At 35.7% G+C, this 17,651-nt stretch overlaps 1 long non-coding RNA gene across 1 annotated transcript; it reads left to right on the top strand.

Moving 5' to 3' along the window:
- The first annotated feature begins 1,073 nt into the window (after nt 1-1,073).
- Nucleotides 1,074-1,805, top strand: LOC131052556 (uncharacterized). The gene is made up of 3 exons (XR_009107444.2): nt 1,074-1,278; nt 1,387-1,451; nt 1,636-1,805. It is a non-coding gene; the product is annotated as an uncharacterized LOC131052556 (long non-coding RNA).
- Nucleotides 1,806-17,651: the final 15,846 nt, after the last annotated feature.

A 17,651-nucleotide genomic window follows, 5' to 3' on the forward strand; every position in this document is an offset into this window, starting at 1 on the left:
AACAAACCGTAATTAGGGTTTAGGTGGCAAAATTAGGGTCCTTGATTCTAATTTAATCTTGGCCGTTCATTGTAATTGAAAGTTCTATATAAGCTCAACTCATTTCATTTGTTAAGAATCGATTAGAAGAGTTTTGAAGAATTGTTGCTCAATGCTACATAAATTAATAAAATCATTGAAGTGTTGGTGACTTAATGAGTTTTGGAGCATTTGCTTGTTTCTTCATCCTTTTACGAGAAGTTAATATTTGAAAAGAAAAAATAAATTAGAATAGAATTTGTTGCAAGTGTTATAGATGAGTGAAAGATGTATGTGCATGACTGAAAGTGAAGCTCGTTGTTCATACTACTAGAACTCCATCAATGGTGAAGTATCTTGTGTAGTCAAGTGAACTTATCTTAGCCAAAGCTTAACTTCAATTGCTATTCCATCATTGATATGTTTTATCTAGAAGATATCTATGTTTGTGGTAGTGATTTGAAAATCACCAAGCTATCCCTAGAAGATTGTACTAGTGTTGTGGAGATGTTTACAGCATGCCAAAGCAAAGCTTAGTTGAGCTCACTTGAAGTTGTCCGTTGTCTTGCATTCCTAAACCTTAGTACTTTTTCATTTTTTCATCAAAGATTAGTAATAGGAAAGAGTGATATTGCAACATCATCCCATTGAACTTGAATTGAAAGCAATAAGAACAACTATGTAAGTCCCCTCGCAGGTACAACAAAAGACATCATACCATTGAAGCTATCCAACTAGTCAAGACCTAACATCGAGAACCTTGGAGTCGTCTCAAGTGATCCTTTTTTACTAATCTTCAGCATTTGAGAAGTCTTTGTTCAGGAGAGAATAGAGTATTCAATACTTTATTCCGTGTTCAATTGTGCATTAAAACATAATCAACAGTACCCTTTTTGTTGCTTATTGTATTGATATACCCAAACTATATACATACATCCCAAACAATCTGCAAATCCATGGTATCTGCATCTATACCCTGGTAACTTAGTATTAGTGGATGCACAAGTGACATGCCTGATAGCCTGAGTTAACACTAGGTTGTTTCCTATACAATCTTACTCTGTGTAATATAATAGACTTTCCAATGTCAGCTGAAGATTTAGCACATCTTTATAATTTTGAATTATCAGATTTTTTTTTAGTACTTTCAGAATGGATATTTCTTCAATATTACTTGTGTGCAGAATAATACAGTGAGCATAACATCTTTACTAGGAGGAGGTGCAGATAGCACAGGAGCAGGCATTGCTCACAGGCTTGGTACGTTTTGCTAAAATTGTTTAACAATGACATGGTAGTTTTACTCATAATAGGTGAAGTCTATGAGCATCTGTGTAAATGCATGGGTTAGCTTGTGTCTGTGTGCAGTACTGAGGACAGGACTAAATATCATACTAGCGTGCAACATTCCAAAGGGCAGTCCCATGCTTGAGGTATTTCCCATAATTTAAAGAATGATAGTGTTGTCTTGTCCTTAAGTAGCAGTATTTAGAGCGCTATGCTTTATGCTAATGAAATAATTATATATTATTCTAACTTTTACTGCCGGCTGAGTGTGTTGGATATTTGTTGCTCATTGTTTAAACTAATGGCATTTTACGTTGAATTATTTTGTAGGCACATGCAGAAAGAATACTTATTCAGAAGTTGAATAGTCTGGGTTATTCAAAGGATGAATGTAAGAGGCGTTCTCCTGTCAGTGTTACCTAAAGAGGTTATGCATGGCTATGCAATTGCATTTTCAAAGATAATTTTGTTGATCTTATCTCTCGTCTATTTGTAATTAAGAATCATATAGGGAGTAATAAGTCATCCACTTCATTTTAATGTTTGAACAACAATCTTTGGCAGCCATGCTAGATAGGCGTGCAGGAGTGCCAGGTTAATTACATTCAGTGCATTTTCAAGGTTTTATTCTATTTGAATAGAGCAATTGCAATTCTTATCAGATGGTTGTTTGAAGGATGAACAGAAGAGGCTTTCTCCTTTCAATGCTATGTAGTAATGTATGTTTATTTTACATGTTACCCATTTTAAAGCAATTTTTTTTTATGTCAATGTATCAATGGTGCAATTTATTTAAGGATCATATGTGGAGTGATAAGTCAGCCATGTCACTTTAATGTATGAACTATTATATGTTTTGCTAACCTTCGTAAATGTGTTTGGGAGTGCCAGTTTAGTTAGGGGAGAGGACCTAGTAGTTGAGTGAAATATCCCCTGTTGGTATTGACTGAAAAACAAGGAATATTTGCTGTCCGAGTTGTGTGTTATGCAATTCTGAAGTTTGTGTGTTCTGCTGACAGAGTTTTCAGATTATAATGAAGACCAATACACATGTATATCTTACGAATAATCAGCTCCTAATGACTTCTTTGACTGAATTTTTTTAACTTGAGATGCATATACAACTATCACATGTTGATATATGTTAAACTAGGCCCAAAATCATAAGCTAGCAGCAAACTGACATTAAGACAAACAATTGTCATACACTCTCAGACAAGCATGATGTCTGAATGCAATCTTATGTTCTTTCTTTCATACAAAAGAGGTTTTAACCAGTCCTTACAATGATGCTTATAGAGATCCAAAACTCAATCAATTATTGACTCATAAATTTCTGAGTACATAGACAGCGATGACCTCATACATAGATATTATATACACTGAAAAAACACCAAATTGAACCTGATTTAGATGCCTTGATGCAAGGATGAAGAAGCAAGCTATATCCGGTGATAGGGAGCCTCCAAAGAATGATTTTGACCTCCTTAGCAATTCACCCCTGCTGCTGCAATTAGGGTTTGAGGTATCAATGATTGACAGCTGAATGCACTCCAAACTTTCACCAAAATGATCGCCCTTAGTGCTTGAATGAAGCGCTACCCTTAATGTAGAGTTTTGATGCCAAATTGAAGGACATGAGCAAAATCGATGGTTTATGGCAGGCTGGTTTGATTTTGATTCAGCCTGATAGATGCTCGTTTCCTCCACCAAACCTTCTCAAATTTGTTACAAGATGAATCGCCTTTGTCCTTCAACAATATCGCTATCCTCCAATTTGGTATATGATGCTCCGATGATGTAGAATGAGCCAAATCGTGGATTCTTATATATCTGATGCGAATTGTCTCAGACCCCAAATGGCTGCCGAACTCCTCCAATTACCTCTACAAATTATCGCCTTATGCTTCCAATTGATAAATAACCCCTCCAAGTGACTCTTGAATGCTCCAATGAAGAGTTATGTGCAGATTGATGTAATAGAGGGTGAAGTCGATTAGATATCAGACCTGCAAATAGACCAATCTTCATGCAATTCGACCTCCAACCATCCTCCAACAATATCGCCTATAAGCCACAAGGAAAGCTAATGCATAAAGGGTACTCAATCTTAAAAATCTGAAGATGCCATGAAATACCCTATCCACCATGAAAGCTACAGCGAACTCATTAAGCCCAATTAGGAAGATTGAGGTGTCTCCCCTCTCAAAAGCAACCCCTCGGAAGATCTCTCACTTCCTTAGTTATGCCAACCATCGGGAGTTTCCGTTCCCAAATGATTAGCTGCAAAAAACCTTCCGGCTCCACAAATCAACACAAGAAGAGATACTCACAACTGATGCCCAACAATGAATCTCTTCCCTCTATTTATTTCTTTCTTATCCAATTATATGATTCTTTCTAGAAGATCTCTTCTTATCGGGTAGGTACACTATTATTATTTTATTACACATTAATTTAATTGCATTTTATAAAATATTATTATATTAAAATCAAAGTGCACACGTCTCGCAATACATGCTATCTCCTTATTTCACCATAAAACCCAATATACATGAAATGTGACGCTGGGAATCACTACAACTCGACCCCCTAATCAATGCTCTTGGCCTACGAGAGTCGGATGATAGGCCAATCTGTGAAAATCTGAGTACTAATGAGAAGGGGACATTACATTGAACACCCTAACTTCATGCCTTTCAAAATCATGTGGCAATTTCAAATTGCTCCAAATTTGTATCGTCATTTCCTTTGCAAGGCCTCTGCTTATAACTAAGATTTCAGGTCCATATCATCAAAACTAATGCCATGATCAGCATGCTTTATATTGCGGTGTTCAAAAAGACAAAAGAAAGGGTAGCTTGATAGTTGTGCGTTGAGGCATGTTTTGTTGGTGTGCTGATGTGGCATTGCATGATCTGTTGCTTTTTAGATCTAAAGAATACATTTCATTCAATTATAAGTACTCATGACACTGATTACTTTGAAGTCACAATTAGTAATGCTATACTATTAAACCTATTGAGCATTAAATCCATAATACTATCACAGTTATTGAAACATGTTCAATTACTGGATCCTCTCTTGTATATCAAATGTCTTTTTACAGTTTATTCTATTTGGACAAAATGATTACAGCTTTTGTCAGAGGATTTACTAATATTAAGTTCTCAAAATTAAATGAAATGGAGTGGGAAATCCAACTTTTCAAATGAACCAAAGTGATTTTTCTGTGCAGCATGGGATATTGTTTCAAAGAATAGTAAATGCATTTTTTAACATGGATGCTATTAAAAAGAAGCATTCGAATGTTTTACAGTATGAATACAATTAAAAAACCTTAAGCATGAAAATTTGTCATGTCAGTCCAATCAAAAACAATTTAATGCTGCAGACGATAAATGGTGCTGTCTTTATGAGGGATTCTGAGTGAATTTTCTCGGATACAGACTGAAAGACGGAGGAACTTAGCCATTCTGGCACAAAACTATTTGTACTATAATGATGTATGCTTTTTGAAAATGAGCACATTAAACAAATCTTTAACACAAAATTTGTCATATTAGGCCAAACAAGGAACATACGCAATCAGCAAACAAGAGGATAAATGTTTGATTTAATGAATGAAAACTACTACAATATAGAAATCTAAATTAAATTGCAAATCTAATTTTTAACCGTAGAATTTCAAAATAGACATAATCATGTAAAATAAGAAACAAAGAAAATCAACTAACACCACATGAAAACATCACATAACACAGCATGGAATATGGAGATTCCTTCAGATGAAAAAACTACAACAAGGAGAAGAGGACAAGATTATATTATCTTCAAAATAAGAGGACAATGTACTAATATCCAATATTCATTCACTCCTTTTGTATCTTTAATCTAATATCTTTGCACTTGTAAATTAATTTTTTAAAGCTACTGCAGCAGGCTCTCAATATTTAGGCGATAAGAGAGGGTAAAACTATAAATGGTTTATCCAAAATAGTAGATGCAAAAACCATGATATCTTATAAAAACCCATGGCCCTCTCTTTGCAACATCTTATAAAGAATAGATAATATATAGAACGTTTAATAAGCCCCAACATAGAAAATATAACTGAACCCTTGACAATTACAATTGTAAAGTGTAGTGCTCCAACTTGAAGAAGCCAATGTAGATTTCATCTTGTCATTCAAAATTCCCACTCATCAATCCTAATGCCTAGAATTAGGAAATAATATTTTGTAAATCATTGGTCAATTGTAACCATCATTATTGTATTGCACCTTCCTCATATATGCCAATGACAAACTCATCAAAATTTTGGAAGAATTTTATTTATAAATTAATATCAAATATTACCTCAGCGTGCAAGGACACTTTCCAAGAGTGTTGGAGACATTGCAAATAACACATAGGATTGCAATTTATAAATTGCATCTTAATTCAAACTTTCTTGTACTTGACATTATATATAGTAAACAAATCCAAAGGAAAAGGAAAAGGAAATAAGTACAAGTATCAAGGTCTGTGGGCTTCTTGCACCAAGATAAATTATGTGGTAACTTTCTTCATAAGAAAATCTATAACATTATCCTAAGTGTCAACCTTCTATATCAATACTTTACCATTCTCAAACATTTCTCAGACAAAGTGATATTGAACATCAATATACTTAGTATGACCATGATACATAATACTTTTGGTAAAAAAAAATAGCATTCTAACAATCATATTGAATTCTAACAATCTATAATTAAAACTAATGTATGTATTATATTTTTAAGTATATGTAACTAAATTTCTGCCTTAGAGGTGTGTGTAAAAACCATATACTCTGCTTTTGTGGTGGAAAAAGAAATTATGGGTTTTTGCTACTCATCCAACTCACTACACCTCCAAATAGAGAGAAAACATTGTCACTAGTGTCCAATGATCTATGTCACTTACCTAATATACATTGACAACTCCCAATTTGTCCAATTACTTGTCCAAACTACCATAGTCAAAATAAACCAAACAATAATCAAAAGTACAATGCGAATATCTTGACATTCTCTCCACATATTCTAATTCTCTTAACTAGGGTTAGATATAAGCCTACTCAATATTTCCATTACCTGGGCAATATCTGGCCTAGTGCAAACCACTGTATACATTATACTTCCTAATCCACAAACAAATAATCTATTTTTTATTAAGAAAGTAGCAAAACAAGGGTGTTGACCCTTTATACAACAACTCGTAGGCAACAAAGAGAGTACAAAATGAAGTTGTGAACCCCAAACAAACTGAGGTCAAACAAGCCAACATAAAAACCTATCAAACCTACAACCACCTAAAACCTAGCTCAATGATGGGGAGAAGCACTCAAGCCTTGACAAAGAGGGGTTTGGGGCAAGGGGTGAAACCGCCCCTTCCACCTGCGACAAACCACGGTCTAAGCAATACTATCATTAGGACCATGAAAAGAAGGATCAAGTGGGGAGGACCCTGCAGAGTTCTTGTCAGTAACAAAAGTAGGTTATTGTTGCATAGCAACAACAAACTACTGCAACAGAACAACTTTAGTAGAAGATTTGACAGGAGTAGATCAAAGTTGCAGAACAAGAGCAACAATAGTGAGAGCCTCAGAAATGGAGGACACCACAACAATAGTAGTGAGAGGGTCAAGAGAAGCTTCAACAACAGTAAAAGGCACAACTTCATCTCGGGAGGAGACATCATACTCCTGAGAGGAGCCAACAAAATCAGAATCTGAAGCATTGATAGTAAAATGTTCAACAATATCATACTTCCACCAACCATCTTCACACTTAGGACACATGTAATGTAAGTTTAGCACCAACTAGTAAAGGAATTTTAATTGGCCTATAATCCTATATATTAATATGTAAAATAGTATTGTATGTGGGAAAAGCAATTCAATAAAATTGAAATTATGAAAATTATTCAAAGACTTGCCCACACACCAATGGGACTCTTGGTGCAAGTTATGGAGCTATGAGGAATAGCTCAACTTCCCAAGGGGTGTTCCATTGTTCTCTATCTCACAAGGTCCCTCAAGCCAATGCCTTTGCTCTTAGATCACTCAGCAAAGTGACAGGGATGACAAATGTAAGAATGGGGGATATTTTAGATCAAATTTAGTATGAATGTATCCTATCTATGCATGATTTTAACAAATAAACTAAACTAGATGATAAGATGACAAGATTAGTAAAAATACTATCCTAACATGATATACTAGTTATATGATTTAACTAAGATGATAGAAATGCTTCTAAAATGATTATTAGATTTATTTCTATTGCAAAGAGAGGCTAGATGCTTGCTAAAATTGAGTATAGGTATGATGCTAAAGACTTGGATCCTAAAATGGAGGGATGAGGGCTCTATTTATAGGAGAAACGGGGCAATGGATGGTTAGGATTGAAGGATCTTATCAAGGGTTAGGATTGATAGTTAATCAATCCATGTTTACAATTCTCACTAATGAAATGGTGACAATTGTCAAACAAGAGACTGCTTGAGAGGAGATGTAAGAAGCATTAAATGCTTGAGAAGACCTCATCGTTACCTTAGGAGGTAAGGTTTAAGGTTAGGTTAGGGTTATCCATTAGATAAAGCTTTTACCCAAGGGGTAAACTCTTGTGCAAGGGTTAAGGAGATAACCATGGTCAAAGAAATGAATGCTTGATAAGATCCCTGGGTTAGATGAGAGTTGAGTTAGGCAAAAAGTCTCTAACCATGCCACAAAGGGTTAGTTAACCATTAATGGTTTAAAAGACTTTAGGGACAAATTTGTAAGAGTCCTTCCAAATTTGGTGGTATTCAAGCATAAAGGCTTTAATGCCTTTGGAAGACTTTACTCCAAATTTGAGAAGTGACATCCTCAAATTATGGGAAAGGGTATAATTGAAGGATTTAGGCTAATTGATTAGGATTAGATGGGTTCTATAGGAGGGAAGTGGGAGATGTAGGAAAATGCAAGTGGGTGAGGGATAATAGAATTTAATTTATTAAATAAATTAGATTTATTTCAATTGTGGTTGCAAGTGGAGGATTAAATAAATTAGATTTATTTATTTGGGGTGAACTATTTAATTAAAAGTAGAGAGAAGGGATTTAATTAAATAAAATGATTTATTCAATTAAATGATGTAAAAGGTTTAAGTGAATTTAAATAAATAAATTGAATAATTTATTTAATTAAATAGATGAATGTGGATGATTTAATTAAATTAGATTTAACTAAATAGAGGAATGAGAATAAAATGAACATTAAATATTCATTTAGGAATATGGTCATTTTTATACGTCTACAAGTATATATGTACTTAATTTGTAACAACCAAATATTTTTGTTCTCATAATTACTCATAATTTCTATTCCCAATATGTACCTACTTTCCTCCAAACTCTTTATCTCATTTGCACCTAAATTTTACCTTTTAGCTCACTAATCATCACTTCGGTGTTACTAAATATTATGTCATCTACATATAAGGCAACAGTTAATATATGATCACCAATGCATCTAATTTAACAAATTCTTGATAGCACATCTATGGTGATTAATTTAAACCATAAAGAGATCCTTTGAATCTACAAACCAAGTGTTTCTTTTGTTTTACTTCAAATACTTTTGTCTATTGTATATAAATTTCCTCTTCCAAATATCATGCAAAATAAAAATCTTAACATATTTTTTTCTCAATTTTTAAATCATTAGCAATATGTATAGATAAAAAATCTAATTAGGATAGTTTTGTGAGAAAAAAATTCATCAAAATCCCTTTCTTCTTGTGGACCCACTTACATCCAATTGCCTTACTAATCTTAGTCAAATGAACAAAATATTAAGTATTATAAGAGTCTAAATTCATCATCTCACTATCTTTTACAAAAATAGCATCCTTGTAGGTTATGGGTTCATCATCAATACTTAGTAAAGAAAATATGCAATGAAAATATGGTGCACAATACATGTCAATTGGATTGTGTTGTCTTGTGGATCTTCTCTAGGGTGGATTAAAGGGTTCTTCCTCTTTTTCTTCTACACGTTCAACCTCTTTAATAATTGCAGTCATCATTCTCATAACTCCTAGTTGAACCTCCTTCTACTTCATTCGCTAATCCATCTTTTTACTCTTTTACATGCGCGTCTCTTTAAATTTAAAAGTATTATATTTTTCTCTTCTTTATCTTGTGGCTATTTAGCATTAGAAATAGATATAAGTTCCCTAAAAATCATCTCTAAAATAGACAACTTTTTAAAAAGATTATAAAGCTTATAACCTTTAACAATCTCACCATATCTAATTAGGATGCATTTATGTTCTTTATTATCTCACTTGGAACACTTTCTTTAGGCACATGAAAAAAGCATCATAGCGAAAACCCTTAAATGTGAAATAGGATATTTCTTATCTATCCGCAGTTCATACAATGTTGAATCAAAATGCTTACAAGGAAATATATTGATCAAATAAACAATAGAACTCGTAGTTTCTATTCATAATTATATATCCAAATGTGCATCGCTTAACATACTTCTAGCACTTTCCATTAAAGTTCAATTCATCCCTTTTGTAACCCCATTTTGTTGAGGTGTCTAAGGAGTAGCATTTTACCTTATGACACTTGCATATTTGCAAAATTCATCAAATTCCTTAGAAAAATATTCCCCTCCATTGTCATATCTCAAAACCTTTATCTCATAAAATAAATCTAAGTAAACCTCGAAACATCATCAATGAAGAACTAAAGCTTTTTGCCACTGCCGCTACTATGTCGCCTGTTGCCCTAATGCTGAATGCCGCTCCTGTCTTGCCTCATGTTGCTGCTGCAGGGAGCTCTGTGAAGGATGTTGTGGGCGCTGTGAAGGGGGGCAATGCAGAGGTCTCTGTTCGGGCCTTGGCGGGGGGTCCGAGGGTTTCTTTTGCGAGTTTGCATTCTTCCTTGCGAGCCTTGCCCTCTTCGAGGGTGGGTGTTGGGTCTGCTCCGACTCTTGGGGGCTCCCATGCTGCCATGTTGCTAAAGGAGGCTCCTGTGGCTACTCCTTGCAAGCCCAAGATTGTTCCTCCTGTTACTAATACGAAGGGTAGTGATACGGTGCATTCGACGCCCTCTGATTCAGATCGGAGATCATCCATTGGCTTTCTGGGTGTCCAATGATACTAATCAAGAGATCATCCATAAATCCTCTATGTTTGAGTCTCATGGTTTGATTTGCAGGTTTCGGGGCTTTTGGCCAAGCCTTCCTCAGCTACACACTTGGATTTCCCAAAGCTGGGAACCGATTTTAAAAGGTTCAGTTAACATTTTTCCTTTAGCCAAGGGCTTTTTCATTGCTAAATTTGAATATGAAGAGGATAGATAAAAAATTTTATGTACAAATCCTTTCAGCTGGGAGGACAAATTTGTTTTGATTGTTAAACCCTGGTTCTTGGGTTTTAATCTTTCTACTGATTCTCTTAATGAGATTCCTATCTTGGTTAGGCTCCCTAACCTTCCCTTTCATCTATGGACGGACTCTCTGCTAGAGGAAGTGCGGGAGGCTTTAGGCGAATTCCTAATGATTGATAAGGACTCTTACTAAATTTATCATTCTACTTATGCTTGGATTTTGGTTAACATTGATGCTTCTAAAGGGCTTCCAGCTAAGATAGAAATTGAATCTTCTTTGGGATCTTGGGTCCAACCGCTTGACTTTGAGGCTATCCCCTTTAGATTTCGAAAGTGCTTCCAGATTGGACATGTTGCTGCACGGTGTGAATTAGATAAGAAGAAAAAGAAATTTTTTTCTTGGTGGAAAGGTGCGTCCTCTGAACACTACTTTATTAAAAATAAACGCTTTTCCAAGGTGGCTGTGCAAGATCCTCAGGCCGAGCCTCTGGTTGTTGCCTCTATTTTTGGTGCGCAGGAGTGTGGGGATGCTTGCAGTGGCATCCCATCCTTGGTGGATGACCTTCCCGCTTCCCAGATTGATACTGGATCTTTGTCTGATCCTTTGATTTCTATTGTCCCTGCCTCTCTGGAAGCTGGCTCTGTTCCTCCTGGTGATGGGAGGTCCTTTATTCTGGATCCATCCTCTTAGCAAAAGGCTGCTGCTAGGGTTGAGGAGGGATGGATTAATGTTAAAAGTAAAAAATCTAAATCGTCTCAGTCCTCTTTTGATATGACCCTTCAATCCCATAAGGGTAGGTCAAATTCTTGATCCATCCTAGTTGGGTTGGGGCTGCTGGTCTCTTGCAGCCCGCTGGTTCTTGTTTGGGGTCCTTTTTGTGTTGTACCCCATCCTTGGTGTCGCCATGTTGTGTCTCATTTGTGTTCTGTTTCTTTGAGTGGACTTTCAAGTTTATCTTTCGGTTTGGGTTGCAGGTCCTTCCAAAACCTGCCTTGTAAAGGGTTTTGGGTCCCTTAAAACCTGTTTTTCCTTAATCAAAAACATCATCAATGAAAAACAAAAAAGACTTATTTTCCAATACAATCAATATCCATAGGACAAAACACATTGCATAAATAATTTATAAATTACTCTTTGATTTATTACTATTGGAGTTATTGATTGAATCCCACAAGTCTAACAATCATTTGCAAGCAAGATAGGATTGCTTAACAACCTAAGAATGTATTGATGCACAAAAGAATATGTACAATGAAAAATGAATCCTTATAGAAAGGATAATACAATGCTGTATCTAAACCCTAGATGAAGATTAAATTGGCTAGTGTCAAGTAACCACATCATATTCAATGTGATAACATGAGCTATTATTAACCAATCTAATAAGATAAATTACACTTCTAAGTTTAGGTTAAATGAATAAAGTAATAAGGGACCTAATTAAATAATTAATTAGGTGGTATCCTAATTACTCCAACACCCCCCTTATGTAGTGCCCCTCCCTTAAGCAGATTCCATTTAACTTAGTTTGACTCTGGTTGTTTTCTTCAATGGTTTATGCGACTGGATGACACTCTCTTATGTAATGGCTTTTATTATATTGGTTATGCATTTTATCTTGAAGGATGGTTAGATGTTAGATTATATGTGTATACATTGACCTTGGACAGACATATCTAATTTATGAATGAGTTTTACTTGTGGTCGTCTTCTTGTATGGGTATGTGTCTGTATGGGGTGTGAGGGGATGATCTTCCATCACCCACTTTGGAGGGACATGTAATGTCACGATTCTCCTCCACCGGTGTGCCTGTATAGGTTGGTGAAATGTATGTGTGTTTTCTCAGTGATGCAGCTGCAGGTATTGAGCATCGACTCCACCTAAATCTTTAGGTCTGAGAGTGCTCTACAACCCAATGGTAAAGTGGAAAAAGGGAGATATCAGTTAGACCCCGTTGTAACACTGTTCCTACGGAACAAAACCTATGTTTGGTGACCTTGTTTTGTTGGTTTGTGGTTGTTCAGTCCTGTCTAGTTGTCTTTGTGTTTCACAGTTTCTTATTCCAAGGTATTGTTGTGTGGTTAATGTGTTAAGAAGGAAATTAATATTAATTCTTTAGTTAGATTAATGAATGGAAAATCATTGCAATGTTTTGTTAAATTAAAATTGTGAGTTAGATAATTTAAGTAATAGAGGAATTAATAATAATATCTAATTGTGGGGCTCATAGATTTAAGTTATTTTTTATTATTTATTTGGTTATTTAAAAGAGGATTGTATTAGAATGAATTTTGTCATTTTCATGAGACAATTCATTAAATAATATAATTATTATTTTTGCATATACATGTGGGAGTTACAAAAATAAATTAATGAAAAATTTCTGGCATTTTAGATGTATGATTGTTAATATGATGGTTTTGGGGAAATTGCTTTCTGCGTTATGTGTTCCGCATGTGGAAGCACAATTGTTCCTTCATTCAATTGGAGGGATGGCATCGGATTTATTCCATGTGATCGCGTCGTCTTCCTTTGTTACCGAGTGGGTGCATTGGCAGGCTATACCCCTTCTAACCAATTGATGTTCTTCGCAGTTTTGCATGACTTGTGGTATGTATCAATCCATACGTGCTTGGATGCTCCCTATTTTGCAATAGCGATACTCTTTCTCATATGTTAATTGGCGTTAATCTCATATCTTTAAACTCATTGCGTCCCCTGTGTAATTTTATATCTTTTAATACTCTTGCCATTATGGTCTACTTGGACATAGTTTTAGCCGAATCATTCCTCTGTCTCTTTCCCGTTTTGGTGTGTTATTTTGGTTAATTCTTCGATATGCATGCATGGTATGCTAGCATGCTTCCTTATTAATGCCTTGTCTATCGTTTTTGTTTCGGAATTATTGTCATCGTACGGCTTTTCATCACTGTCGGTGCATTTCATGGCTAACCAGTTATTAATTGGATTGCTTCCTATTCTAGTTTGCCGTTTCGGTATCTCGGCCTTGTTTATCGCTTGTGTATTTTCGGAAATACCTTGTAACCCTGTGGCAATCCCTTATTTCCGATTTAGATATTTATTAAACCGGGGCATAGTCGAGTATGGCAGAGTTGCCTTCATCGAAGATGTACGTCCCTCCCTTCATTACAAACACCTCCGCTAGGTCTTCTTTTTCATTGAATTAATTGTTCCATTTTGCTTCCCTTTTTGGCTCCTATTACTATCGGTTTTCCTTCTTGTCTATTGTTGATGCTTTGTGGACTGAGTGAACTCTTTTCTATCCATCCGTGTTTCCTTCTCCTGAGCTTGTATCATCGGGTTTCCTTGTTTTGACCGGTTCATATAATTTGGATTTCAATTCTTGCCTTTTTTTTTCCGTTTTGCGTTTTGCTCACTGCCTATATCAAACGTAGTCTTGGTGTTCCTTTAATCAATGGTGTATTGGTATTCTTTCCTCAATTATATCATTATGTGTTTTCTCTTTTAGGAACCGAGCATTGATTTCGGTTAGCATCTCTTTTTGGGTTCTTGCGAATGTGCAGTATGTGTGCTTTCTCTACTGCGTTAGTCTGATTTTAAGTAGTACGTTCTTTAATGTTCAAATATTTATTTTGACCGTACGACACTGCTCATATGTTAATTGAATTAACTAGTCTGTCCAAATATATGGTCGTCGAAATATCTAGCTGTGGAGATATTAGTATATCGATGATCACATATAAAATAATGAACTTGGATGGATGGGTAGCTAGATAACATTAATAAAGATTAATTCTTGTTGTTTCTGTTACGTTTAGGTGCTTGTATAGGGCTGAGGTAAGTAGAGAAGGGTATGTAATGGTTTCCACCAATCTTGTCCCTTTGAAAGATTGTTGTGGTCCACTAGTGTTTGTATGGGGGTCGGGGGTCGGGGGTCAGGAGAGGTTACCAAAGTAACCCAAGATGGGGGTCGGAACCTAGTGAAGACCTACCAGGGTAACTCATGACAACCTAGTGATAACACTCTTCCCTATTGCTACCTAGTGGTAACTTGCATTTTTTGATTCCTTCCATGGATTGTTTTTGGAACTCCAGAAATGGTTGGTTAAATTATATTGGTTTATCCTTTTGTGGATTCACTAGTACATTTGGGTCAAAATTTCGACGGCAAATCGTTGGGATTCCGACACAATTTCATCACACTACCAACAAAAAAAGTTGTCAAAAACTTTGTGTAGGAAGTTCCGACTATCCTTGTGGTCATCGCAATTCTGACATCACCTCCAACCTTTCCGATGGCCACCATGGATCCTCATACCCTGAAATAATACCGTCGCGATCTTGGCCTATCGTCGGAATTCTGACTCCAAAGGGTAAAATTCTAATAGAGGAGTGCTGTCGGATGCACAACATCCTCGTCAGAACTCTCCTAGAATTACAACGGCCTCCAGGAGAGTTTTGACAAGGATGTTGTGCATCCGACGGCATTACAACGGTCTCCAGGAGAGTTTCGACAAGGATGCTGTGCATCTAACGACACTCCTCTGTCATAATTTTACTCTTTGGAGTCGGAATTCCGACGATAGGCCGATTTTTCAAAAAAAAAAAATTTATAGAAAAAGATTGACATTGGTATCTCTCTTCTATCTCTCTTCTCTATCCCTCTCTACTATCTCTCTTCTCTCTCCCCTCTCTAGGTCTCTTTCTCCATCCCTCTCTTCTTCTCTCCCTCTCTACTTCTCTTTCTCTACCCTCTCCAGGTCATTATCTCTTCCTCTCACCCTCTCTCTCTCTCTCACCTCTATAGGTCTCACCTTCCATTCCTCCATCATTACCCATGTTGTCAAGTTGCAAGATATTTCCCAAAGTACTTGGTTTCTAGGGTTGATTTGCTTAAGTGTTAGAGTCGGAGTTAGATGAGACCTGCATGATTAAGCTGTATTAAGCGATCAAGTCACCAAGATCTCAATTGTAAACATGACTAGGTTCTAGGGTTTTAGGGTAGCATAGGTCAAGATTGAGGTATGGTGGTCAAGAATTACCTTCCAATGACAAAAGACATCCAAATGATGAAGAATGAAGGTGATGAACTCATAGAAGTTTGGAGGAGATAATTTGACTAAGTTAAAATTTTGTTTAAGTCATGGTCATGATACTAGCTTGCTCATCAAGATCAATTTGTGTGAACGAACCCTAGAAATGTGCCCATGCTAGAGAAGTAAGAATTCCAATAAAACCTAAGGCAATGCTAGTAAGGGGTCAAAATTAAAGAATTAAGGAACAAAAAACAAAATTTGGCTAAGTCGAGATGTTTCTCAAGGATGACCTAAATCATGGAGTGTAAATCAATCATGAAACATGAGAATGGATAGGTCTTGACCCAAGCAATGTAAGTCCCCCTTGTGATTCCAGCAGATATCACATCACAATCATTGAGTCTATTTGCAATATAAAGTCAAGACCTGACTATTGGAATCTTGGAGTCATCCCATTTGATCACGTAGTTTAGCACTAGGGAGGATTTTGTTCAAGAGAGGATAGAATACTTAGTATTTTATTTTGTGTTGCGTAGTGCATAAAAAACACATCAACTGAAACCATTGAAAGGTTTGGTTAAAGCCTTTGAATCACAATCTCTATGAGAAGCTATCAAGAGTGCCCAGAATTTGGAAACTTTAGTATCCAAGAACATAATTCATAAGGCACCACTTTTAGAGCAACCAAAGAAGCCTATCAATGTAATATTTTATTTACCTTGGATATGTTTTATCCTAAGTGTGATATTCCACTATTAAAAAGCTTAATTAGGTAATATTTTTACTTAGGTAGAATAAGACAATGAGTTGCACATTCTCCTTCTTTGATTGAGATTCTACTTTTTCCTTGTCACAAATTTGGAAACTTGGATAAGCAATTTCTTTTTTTGGTTTTCTACCTCTTCATGATCCTCATGGATTTGGAATCTTGGAAGCTATATATTGTAGGTTTTTCCTCGATTAACATATCAAATTAAACTATTGTGAGCTTTCATATCTTAACATACCAAGGGCTTAAGTTTGGGGATGACAGGGGGATGACGAAGTGGGCGGAGTGGGATGCAAATATATATACAACTTACAAAATTAATTATAAAAGGATGTGTATAGAATAAGTATAACAATTGTAAATAAAACTTTGCCACACTATGTAAATTTTACAATAAACGTTAAAAATATGTCAATTATTGCATTAAAATTTGAACATTAACAATGGTGGTAGAGTTTTGGAACTTTGGGAACAAACTATAAATAAGTATAAGAATTGCAGATGAAACTTTGGCATACTAAGTGTTTAAACTAGTCAACATAAAAAAAATGGAAACGATTGCATTAACAATAAGAATGGTGGGTAGAGGTTTGGGGTCAATGGGTAGTTTCTAATTGAGGGCCATGGGAGACTCATAGGCATCCTCAAGATGGTAAAGAGACTCCTTGGAGTCCCTAGGATGTCCCTAAGTGGTGTGGCAAGGGGATGTTTCCCCTAAGTATTACATCCTAAAAAAATAGGGATTTTGGAGGGGGGAAGGGGTCCCCATGTTTCAATGGTTTCAAAAGATTCTAAGTTTTTTTTTATCTTGTCATAACAAAATATACTCCTCTTGCATCCTTGGATGATTTGAAAATTGAAAACAATTTGACAAGAAAAAACTAACTTCTAAAGTTTAGACTTAGTTTTCATTTTTTATCCAAGTCACCACAACATTTCAATGATCAAAGTAGCTTTTTTTTGGTGGTTTCGAAGCATCCAAAAGGCTTGAGAAATTCAATATTATCTTTCATTCGACCAAAATTGGAGATCAAGAAGCATGCTCACAAACAAGGATTTGTTTGTAACTTAAGGCAATCGACTAGTTTTTGGGGCATTTTTCAGGTCTAAAGAACCTACCATTGTGTCAAAAAGGCCCATAAGAGCCCA

This window comes from Cryptomeria japonica, chromosome 8, assembly GCF_030272615.1.
Source record: "Cryptomeria japonica chromosome 8, Sugi_1.0, whole genome shotgun sequence".
Classification (NCBI taxonomy): Eukaryota; Viridiplantae; Streptophyta; class Pinopsida; order Cupressales; family Cupressaceae; genus Cryptomeria; species Cryptomeria japonica.